We start from the raw sequence: 11,135 nt of genomic DNA, 5'->3' as shown, positions 1-11,135 counted from the left end.
GGCTTGATGGGGTCCCTGCACGTGGAAGCTTTCCCATGTTAGCAGGTTTTCCACTGCACCAGTGGTGGGAGTCCTGGATGATCCCCGGACGTGCAGCCCCTCCCCTGCTCCTTCCCTCACCCGCAGCAGCGATCCCAGTCTCTAGGGGAGGGAGTGAAGTTCTCTCTTACCCTGTTCTAGCTCCTGAGGCCGGCTTCAGCCTCTCCGTCCTCCGTCGTCTTGCTGTGGGTCTCTGAGAGTCTCTGGATTAGAGTTATTGGTTGAAATTCAGTTGTTCTGGTTCTTTGGTTGTAGTTTGGAGGGGAGAGAGTCCAGGGTCGGCTCACTCTGCCATTTTGCTGATGTCACTCTGCCCTTGGGTCTGCCATTCTTGTGTCCTCTCTCCCAAGATGCCCATTTCTATTTGTCCCTTCTCTGCCTTTTCTTTTTTTTGAGGAAGATTAGCCCTGAGCTAACTGCTGCTGCCAATCCTCCTCTTTTTGCTGAGGAAAGCTGGCCCTGAGCTAACATCCATGCCCATCTTCCTCTACTTTTTATATGTGGGATGCCTACGACAGCATGGCTTGTCAAGCGGTGCCATGTACGCACCCAGGGTCCTAACCAGCAAACCCTGGGCCACCGAAGGGAACGTGTGCACTTAACCGCTGTGCCACCTGGCCGGCTCCACATTTCCCTAAAAAGAAAAATCATATTATATATCTGCATTTTGCTTGTTCTCTTTATTTAAGAATTTATCATGAATATCAAAAGATTCATATTAAGAATAGTAAAATTTTAAGATTTTTAGTTTAGAACTTATTCATACAAAGTTTACTTTCAAATTTAATGTATTACTTATTGGATTTTTTATGTAGCTTTATTTTTCTCCTCTTCACTTTACTCGATAGTGCATGAAATATGCGTAGCCAAATAATTTTTAACAGTTATGAAATTAAAAGCAGTATGAGAATGCTTTCACAGTGGAATGAGGTGTGGCACAGAGAGTCTGTACCAACCACAAGTACCAAATCAGAGGATGGCCCCAGATGACAGAGGTCATTATGCATGAGTTCATGTTCTGGCTCTGCCACTGAGCATCTGTGTTCTCTTAGGCAAGCCACTCACCACTTCAAGATGTACAGATGAGACATTATGTGTTAAATGACCTCTGAAGCTTCCATGAGTCTACTTAGAATGCAGGTATAGGGTATTCCAGAAACGGGAATGCAGATAAGTTTAAATATGTAGGAAAGGTGCTGGCATCCTCAAATTCCGTTGGGCTTGTTTGAAGACAGCCTCCATTCTTCAGGTTTCTATGCACAAAATGGCAAAGAAAATTTTTGTCAGTGTTCTAGAACCTATTCTTTCACAAACAAACAAACAAACAAAAAATGGCTCCTTTGGAGAATCTATTTTGGCCACTACAAGAAAACCAATTAAAAAGTAACTACTTCTATTCCTCTATTTCCGTATAAATGACTTTTCCTGTCTAAATAGGTCTACCTGTCACTTTGTAAACAGTTTGTAAATATAAGCAAACACCAGTGACTTCTACCCATGTTTTTAGCTTTTAATGGAAAGTGTAAATATAGATTACTCAAAAATGACATACGAATAATCATCAAAAAGTGAACTCCAGGGGCCAGCCCCATGGCTGAGTGGTTAAGTTCACACGCTCCACTGCAGGTGGCCCAGTGTTTTGTTGGTTTGAATCCTGGGTGGGGACATGGCACTGCTCATCAAACCATGCTGAGGCAGTGTCCCACATGCCACAACTAGGGGGACCCACAACAAAGAAGATACAACTATGGACCAGGGGGCTTTGGGGAGAAAAAGGAAAAAAATAAAATCTTTAAAAAAATGTGAACTCCAAAAAAAATTATAAAGGTTCACTCTTACCACCTGAGACCTATTGAACAGGTTTTTGCCACTGATAAAATGTATTATAGTGTATCAGTAGATGCTAAAAAAAATTATTACGTCTTCTATTAGAAATCAATGATCTCAGATAAATAACCATGAGCATTGACCAATAAAACATTCAGTAATGATGGAAACGTTTAATATCTGTGGTGTCCAATATGGTAGCCCCTACTGAAATGTGGCTAGTGCAAATGAGGAACTGATGTTTTTGTTTTACTGAATTTTAACTAATTTAAATTTAAATGGCTACATGTGGCTAGTGGCTACGATATTGGACAGAAAGATATAGATATCTTGGGACATAAATTTTAATTAAGTTCTCTCTATGGTTAAATATTTCTAAAATATTTAATGAACATTGATGATATTTTTCCTTCTGCAAGAGAATAAAATGAATTAATGAACGTTATAATTTAAATTATCTGAAAAAATCTCCACAAAGAAATATTACTAAACTTTTAATTAGGTTTAACTTTAGCAAAACAGATCTTCATAAATCATAGTTTTAAAGTAGAAGTATATAAACTTCTACTTTTGCTCTAAAGCACTTTTTTTTAAAGATTTTATTTTTTTCCTTTTTCTCCCCAAAGCCCCCCAGTACATAGTTGTATATTCTTCATTGTGGGTCCTTCTAGTTGTGGCATGTGGAGTGCTGCCTCAGCGTGGTTTGATGAGCAGTGCCATGTCCGCGCCCAGGATTCGGACCAACGAAACACTGGGCCGCCTGCAGTGGAGCACACGAACTTAACCACTCGGCCACGGGGCCAGCCCCTCTAAAGCACTTTTTAAAAGCAGTGAAATCATGGCTCATCTGAAGAAACGTTAACAACTTAAAATATACTCATTCTTTACAGCCTCAGAACATTTAACTACAAGTTATTGTTTTTTGCAAAATGTTAGTATCTAAATATTAACAAATTATGAGAAATGTTCAGGCAAGGTACTGGGGGTTTTTAACTTCTTTTATCCATCATTACATATTTATACTTAAAATAAATGGAATTAAGTGTAAAGCTTGAGTTAAAATAACAATTAAGAAACACAATTAACATTTAAACTTCTTTTAAAAGTTAAAATCTCTATGACTTTAAAGCAATTATAAACTATAATTTTCACAGATCTTTTAAAATTATGGTTTTTTACAATGTTTATTGAATCTCACTCAAGTTTTTAAATTACATAAAAATATACAAGTGCTATTATGCTTAAGGAAGCACACAATGTACTTCACAACACAGGACAAGCTGGACAAGTGTCAAAATCTCCAAGAAAATAAACTGTGAAAACTTATATGTATTTAACTATGAATTAAGTACATGAAAACTGACCAGTTTTTGCTCTTTTTCTTCCAGTTCACCTCCATGTGGCATCTCAGGAAGAGGAAGATATTTTCCCAAGAGAAGGCAAAAGTTGGATTGTCCTGGTAAATCAGATTTTACGCTATAGGGGCAGAAATTGTTATACTAACAAAAATGAAATTAGAACACTGTCATTCCTCATGATACAAACAAGCATTGGGTCAGACATAAGCCATCTCAGAGATCTGGTTAAATTAGAGAAAGTCTCATGATTTTGCTATGTGTTTGCACCCTGGCAACAGTCTGTCTATAGCCAAAACATCTACCTTAATGGCAAAGAAATAAAAACAATCCTGGAAGCAAAAGACATATTTAAGTGGTTAGCCGTGATTGAATGAGTTTATCAAGAGACACAAGAATCCACGAAAATTACTAAGAGCACCATGTCCACCAAAAATACCTGGCTAATTAATATACTAGGGAATACTGATACAGTATCACAATTACTGGACACCTTACAATTGGTAGAAGCATGTTCATAGGTAGCTAGCTCCATTTTAGTCATTCAACAAGTAGGTTCACTTTAGCCATTAGCAATAAACTAACTAGGGTAGAGTTATAGAAAATTATAAGACAGTGAAAGGTCCCAAAGGATAAAACTTATGGGCACTAAAATGAAGCATTTTTAGGATATTACCAAGAAACCAATTCTAAACTCCAAAATTAACCCACAAGGGGAAAACAAATGAGTAAGAAGGTTTTGAAATATAGTTATCCAAAGCAAAATAAATTAAGCTGAATATGGCTTGAAATAACTCAATTTGAGAATACTATAGCCTCCTTAACATACAGAGTTGATAAAGTATCCTGAAACACATATCCCAGATAAAAACCTCTTAAGACACACAGGAACTTGAGTAATTACTCTATCAAATGAAATTAATATCTAAAGCATATTGTTATCAAATAGATAACTTCAAAATTTAAAAGTGAACAATTCCAATTCCAGTCACAATAGAACAACTGGCATTGGCATTGGGCTTACTATTCCACCTTAAACAATTATAAATATGTGAATCAATCACTTAAAATAATTACACAACAGACATCCCAGGTCTGTGACCCTTGAGAGAAAAGACACATGAGATGAGCTCCAAACTGCAGCACAGAAAAGTAGCTTGAACAAAAAAGCACTGTTCTTGCTGGATAGAGGAAACAAGTATCAGAGTTAAGGGCTGCTGAGGCAACAGATACTTTTGGGATAATATACTGGAGAAAGATGAGCTATGTAGAGAAGGATCTCCAGACATCTGCAGAGATGTCTGTTTGAGTCTTTGGGCCATTACTAACCTGCATATATTCAGGGCAAGACTCCAGGAGGCATGGTGGAGAATAGCTACTGGGGATTGGGAGGTGAATGAAGGACCCAGAGATCACTTAATGCTGAGAGACACTGAAGTTCTAATTATCTAGAATAAGTGGCTTTACTGAACTCCACCTGCATTCAGCTGAGACCCCAGAAAGACCACACTTTAAAAGTAGTGAGCCAGCCCTGATGGCCTAATGGTTAAATTTCTGCATGCTCTGCCTTGATGGCCCAGGTTAGTTCCTGGGTGTGGAACCACACCACTCATCTATCAGTAGGCATGCTGTGGTGGTGCTTCACATAGAAGAACCAGAAGAATTTAAAACCAGACATAACTATGGGCTGGGGCTTTGGGGAGGAAAAAGGAAGAAGATTGGCAACAGATGTTAGCTTGGGGTGAATCTTCTCCTGCAAAAGAAAAATGTAAAAGTAGTAATATTTTGACTTTAGACTAAGAACTACACTAGACCTACCCAAATACAAGCTTCAACAGGATAAAACTTCTCAGCCAGGAAACTGCTACCAGAAAAAACTCAACACTCTAATAAAGATCACAAAATATAGGCTCTCAACAATGTAGCATTTATAATGTCTAGTATAAAACCAAAATTAGTAGGCATGTAAAGAAACAGGAAAATGTGACACATAATCAAGAGAAAACTGTATGTAGGAAAACAACCAAAGATGACATAAATATTGGAATTAACAAATATTTTAAGATATTAGAAAATGTATTCAAAGATTTAAGGAAAAATATGGACATAATAAATAAAGAGGAACAAAGAGTTTGTATACATTACCTCAAGTCACCCAATCAGTAACTAGCAACACCAGGTTTCAGACCCAGGCCCTTGAATTACAGAGGCCACGCTCATTACAACTAAGCTGGCCTAACCACAACTACTTGCATTGCTCTACCTTATATCAAAAGAAAACTGACTACTTAGTACACTAAACTGAGACATTATGTTGAGTTATCCTCCCAGACTGTTAACCAAACTGTAGGTTCTTGCACTCCTTTCTAATACCTGAAAGTTAACACACTCCAAGCATTATCCGTACATTTTCTAGCATGACACCATAACTTGACTTTTTTTCCAGTAAAAGAGAATTTGTCTGACAGTCATTTTAATGAACTAATCTAAGCCTCTGTTACTCCTACCTAATTAATAAATAAAATAACTTATGGCCTAAATTCAGTAGTTTCCATAACAATCATTTTACACAATATCAGATAATTGTGATCTTACAGAGGCTACTTTCTATGAAGAGGTTGAAATACAAAATAGAAGCTTATCAGAACCAAACATTTAGAGACACATTTAAGCAGAATATGACAAGACTTTTAAAAAGACACATTAATGGTTTTCTCTACAGGAATTTTCAAATTATGAGGGCATCAAAATGTAAAAAGTACTACATTCAATTCCTAAAATTTTAGAAACTTCTCCCTCTTTAATTATGAGATTTTTAAAAAATGTTAATATTCAAAGGGAACACAGAACATCTACTATTTCCCTGCTCTCCTGAAACCTTTCTTTCCTATGGCTAATAGTGATAAGTACTTCTCATTTCATATATTTCTCTTTCATTATTTACATCGACAGTCTTACAAATTCCAGAAATGTCAGAGATAGACATAGGCATTTAACATAAGCTTTGTGGATGCCCGAGAATTATAAATAACTCTGCCTGCTTGGACCCTCTAGCAGAATGGAGGATGACCCTCCAGATGGAGCCCTTCCCAGACGGATGACAGCTTTGGCTGATATTTCTGTCTTTTTGCATCCCCTGCACTTTGTTTTCTTAATCTTTTATGAATAGTTCTGTGGACAGAGGGAACCATGGCCATAGTACCATGAAAGAATATGAGCAATCTGGAGAAAGAAAACAAAGTGAAGAATGAAGAAAGCATGAACTAAGAAAAGCCAAAATGACTCTTTGCAGGGTATGCAGCCACTATGTTCCAAGGCAGAATCCAACTCTTTTGAGTCCGTTGTGTCTAATGTATCACATCTAGATATCTTGCTGTCAAAGATATCAACTGGGCAAAAACACTGAAGTAATGGTAAAAAATAGATTGTTTTCTTTTATAATTCCCTTCTATTGTAAATGTTTTTCAACATAAAATATAAACTTCAAAAATAAAACACACGTTTTCTCACAGGTAAAAATTCATGGAGAGTGCTGTCAGCATCATGGCAGAGTGAGCTCTTCCTTTAGTCTCTGTCCCATAAGATACAACAAAAAGGACATTCACAAATCAACAGGGGACATTCACACAACAGACATGTGAGAGATCCACACAGCCATATGTCTGAAGTTGGGGGTGCAAGACTCCCCCAAGAGGCAGAGGAAGGAGGTAAAAAGATCTCCCCCACCCTCACAAGTGGCAATGATCTAGGGTGTGGGACCTCACATGGCAGCTGGTGCATGACTCTGAGAGGAGATGAGAGAAAAGGCAGCCCTCCATGGGAATGCTTGCACTCTTGGAGTTGCCTCACAGCCTGTGGGAATGCTCCACACTGAAGAAGCTAAGCAACTGCAGGGGCATCTAAACCAAGCCAAGCAGCCCAAGCAGGCAGACAGTGAGTGCAGACCAGGAACGCACAGGATTGTGCGAGCAAAATAAAGTGCCTCTCCCTGCTTCTGCCTGGTGCACCACCTTGGCTGGCCAGCTAGAGTAGGGGATCCCTGCCAGAGAGCATATGGGCAAGTGAAGACAGGTCCTGTTGGCACTGTTTCCAACAGACAAGCACATCTGCCAAGAGTCACAGCAGGCTCAGAAAACACAGCTCCTGCCCAACCTAGCGGTAGAAGGTGGAATCTACACAAGATATGACCACCATGTGATGGCAAAAGTCCATGCCATCAAATAGCATGAAGAAGTATATTAACACAACAAACCAGAAGGAAAATGACAAGTACCCAGAAATCAATCCTGAAGACACAAAAATTTACAATCTAAATGACAGAGAATTCAAAATGGTTATCATAAAGACTCAACAAGTTACAAGAAAACTCAGAAAGACAGTTCAATCATGTCAGGAATAAAATTAATGAACAGAGGGAATTCTTTACAAAAGAGACTGAAACTATTAAAAACTCTGAAAGGTTGGAGATGAAAAACACAATGAATGAGATAAAGAAGAATTTGGAGTCCTTGCAAAAGAGTGCTGATATTATGGAGGACAGAATTAGTAATTTAGAGGACAGAAATATAGAAATGCTGCAGATGGAGGAGGAGAGAGAACTGAGACTAAAAAAAAAACACATGAAGAGATTCTCCAAGAAATATGACTCAATTAGGCAATGCAACAACGGATTATAGATATTCCAGAGGGAGAAGGGAGGGAGACACGAGCAGAGCTTATTCAAGAAATAATAGCTTCCCAAACATGGGGAAGGAGCTGGAATTACATGTAAATGAAAGTAATAGAACTCCTAATTACATCAATGTAAAAAGACCTTCTCCAAGGCGTATATTAGTAAAAGTGGCAAAAGTCAATGACAAAGAAAAAATATTAAGGGAAGCAAGGCAGAAGAAAATAACCTACAGAGGAACGCATATCAGGCTTTCAGCAGATTTCTAAGCAGAAATCTTCCAAGCTAGGAGAGAATTGAATAATATATTCAAAATACTGAAAGACAAATACTTTCAGCCAAGAATACTCTATCCAGTGAAAATATCCTTCAGATACAAGGGAGAAATAAAAACTTTCCCAGATAAACAAAAGCTGAGGGAGTTCATTGCCACAAAACTCCCTGATAAACAAAAGCTGAGGGGGTTCATTGCCACAAAAGCCCCCTACAAGAAATGATCAAGAAGGGCCTCATAAACAAAAGAAGGAGTTTACAAAGACTTGAGCAAGGAAATAAACAGACGAAATAAGAAAATTGCAGCTTTCTATCAGAACAGGTTAGCCAACACTTAGTTATAACATTAAGGATAAAGGGAAGGAAAGCATCAAAAATAACTATAATCACTTCATTTTAATCACAAACTCACAACACAAAATGGAATAAGTTGTGACAACAATAACTTAGGGAAGAGGAAAAGGATTGAAACTGCTTAGACTAAGGAAATAAGAGATTATCAGAAAATGGACTATCTTATCTATGAGATCTTTTATAAAAACCTCACGGTAACCAATAAACAAAAATTCAGAACAGAAACACAAATGACAAATGAAGAGAAAACTGAGAAAATCATCATAGAGAAACACCAAACTGAACTAGCAGTCAGAAATACAAGGGACAAGAAACAAAGGAAATAAAGAACAACCAGAAAACAAATGATAAAATGGCAATATTAAGCCCTAATATATCAATATGAAACTCTAAATGTAAATGGATTGAATTCTCCAATCAAAAGACACAGAGTGGCTGGATGGATTAAAACACAAGACCCAAGAACATGCTGCCTCCTGGAAACACATCAGCTCTAAAGATAAACAAAGTCTCAGAGTGAAGGGATGGAAGATGACACTTGAAGCTAAAGGCAAACAAAAGAAAGCTAGTGTTGCATACTTACATCAGACAAAGTAGACATCAAGGTAAAAAAGGCAATCAGAGACAAAGAGGGGCAGGATATAATGATAAAAGAGATACTCCAAAAGAGGACATAACGCTTATAAATATATATGCACCAAACACTGGAGCACCAAAGTACATAAAGTACTATCATCTGACATAAAAGGAGAAATTAACAGCAATGCAATAATAGTAGGGGACCTGAACACCCCACTTACATCAATGGATAGATCATCCAGACAGAACATCAGAAAGGAAACAGTGGAATTAAATGAAAAACTAGACCAGATGGACTTAATAGATATACATAGAACAGTGCATCCAAGAACAGCAGAATATACACTCTTCTCAAGTGCACATGAAACATTCTCAAAGATAAACCGTATGTTGGGAAACAAGGCAAGCTTATATAAATTTTAAAAGAGTAAATCATATTAAGCATCTTTCCTGATGATAATGCTATGAAACTAGAAATCAACTACAAGAAAAAAGCTGGGAAAGTGACAAATATGTGGAGATAAAACAACATGCTACTGAACGACCAATGGATCAATGAATAAATCAAAGGAGAAATCAAAGAACACCTTGAGACAAATAAAAATGAAAACACATCATACCAACTCATATGGGATGCAGCAAAGGCTGTCCTAAAGGGGAAATCCATAGCAATACAGGCCCACGTTAACAAAGAAGAAAAGTCTCAGGTAAGTAATCTTAAACTATATCTAACAGAACTAGAAAATGAAGAACAAAAAAAATCCCAAAGTCAGCAGGAGGAGGGAAATAATAAAAAGAAGAGCAGAAAGAAATGAAATAGAAACCAAAAAAACAGTAATAAGGCTCAATGAAACAAAAAGCTGGGTCTTTGAGAAGATAAACAGAATTGACAAACCCTTAGCCAGACTTGCTAAGCAAAAACGGGAGAGGGCTCAAATAAATAAAATTAGAAGAGGAGAAATTACAAAAGATGCCATAGAAATACAAAGGATTAGAAGAGAATACTGTGAAAAACTACATGCCCAGAAACTGGATAACCTAGAAGAAACGGATAAATTCTTAGACTCATACAACATCCAAAAACAGAATCAAGAAGAAGTAGAGAATCTGACTAGACCAATTACCAGTGAAGAGATTGAAATAGTAATCAAAAACCTCCCAAAAACAAAACTCCAGGACCAGATGGCTTCTCTGGAGAATTCTGTCAAATATTCAAAGAAGGTTTAATAGCTTGTTCAAGAAATGTCCCTCGTGAAGTTGAAAATTAGAGTACATACTTATTTAATCTTAGAAGAAATAAATATTGCTTCATATTTGATCCTAGATTATCTAAGATACTATTAGTTTCATATAATTATACTTTTAAAATAAATATAATGTGTTACTTATGCATCGAAATGAAAATTGATTTTTATGCCTTTTGTAAGAGTTAATATAAATTCACAAACTAGAAAAATTTGTAAAGCCATGTGTTCCTCTTTTGTTATTTGTTTTAAAACATTGATACTGTATATTCGTAAGGCCAGGAGGAAAAGTAGGTGGACAAGAAGAAGAAAATTAAAAAAAAAAATAATTTTTGTTACCATAGCTGATCTCTTTATACTTCATCATGACACAGACTTTGATATATTCCATTTATAAAACTTGGACTATGATCTGAGTATATGAATCCTGTAGGTCACTATGAAATTTGATCTTGGCAGGTATTTGTTACCCTCTTCAATGTTAATTATGCAGTTTAGAATCCAATTGTTTTTCTGAGAAGTGTGATTTGAGGTTAATTTCTAGCAAAGTGAAAAAAAAAAAGACAGCATACTCTCATGGGGAAAGTATAGTTTATAAACCGAAGGAAGCTCATTTACTGTATTTAAATTTCAATTGCCGTAGTTTATGTCAATGCATCTTTATGACATAAACTTTGACCAGCAGGAGGAGTCAAAACGGTTGGTACTCGGTTTAAAATTTTAAAAAGCAACATGCATCTGATGACTTCTGAATATCAAGAGCACCAAAGCTTGGTGCCAGTTGATTGAATTCAG

The 11,135-nt window shown here is 36.8% G+C and overlaps 1 long non-coding RNA gene across 2 annotated transcripts; it reads right to left on the bottom strand.

The window, feature by feature from the left end:
• Positions 1 to 629: 629 nt before the first annotated feature.
• On the bottom strand, positions 630 to 5,887 carry LOC124232043 (uncharacterized). 2 transcript variants are annotated; one of them, XR_006886754.1, is made up of 3 exons: positions 3,231 to 5,866; positions 1,105 to 1,292; positions 630 to 673 (listed from the first exon to the last, which is right to left on the bottom strand). It is a non-coding gene; the product is annotated as an uncharacterized LOC124232043 (long non-coding RNA). The 2 variants fall into 2 exon arrangements; XR_006886753.1 differs by lacking the exon at positions 630 to 673 and having other exon boundaries at positions 829 to 1,292; positions 3,231 to 5,887.
• Between the last annotated feature and the right edge of the window lie 5,248 nt (positions 5,888 to 11,135).

The sequence above is a fragment of the Equus quagga genome, unplaced genomic scaffold, assembly GCF_021613505.1.
Source record: "Equus quagga isolate Etosha38 unplaced genomic scaffold, UCLA_HA_Equagga_1.0 HiC_scaffold_188_RagTag, whole genome shotgun sequence".
In the NCBI taxonomy this organism is placed as follows: domain Eukaryota; kingdom Metazoa; phylum Chordata; class Mammalia; order Perissodactyla; family Equidae; genus Equus; species Equus quagga.
Note: the sequence above shows the minus strand (reverse complement) of the source record. Positions and strands in the feature narration are given on the sequence as shown.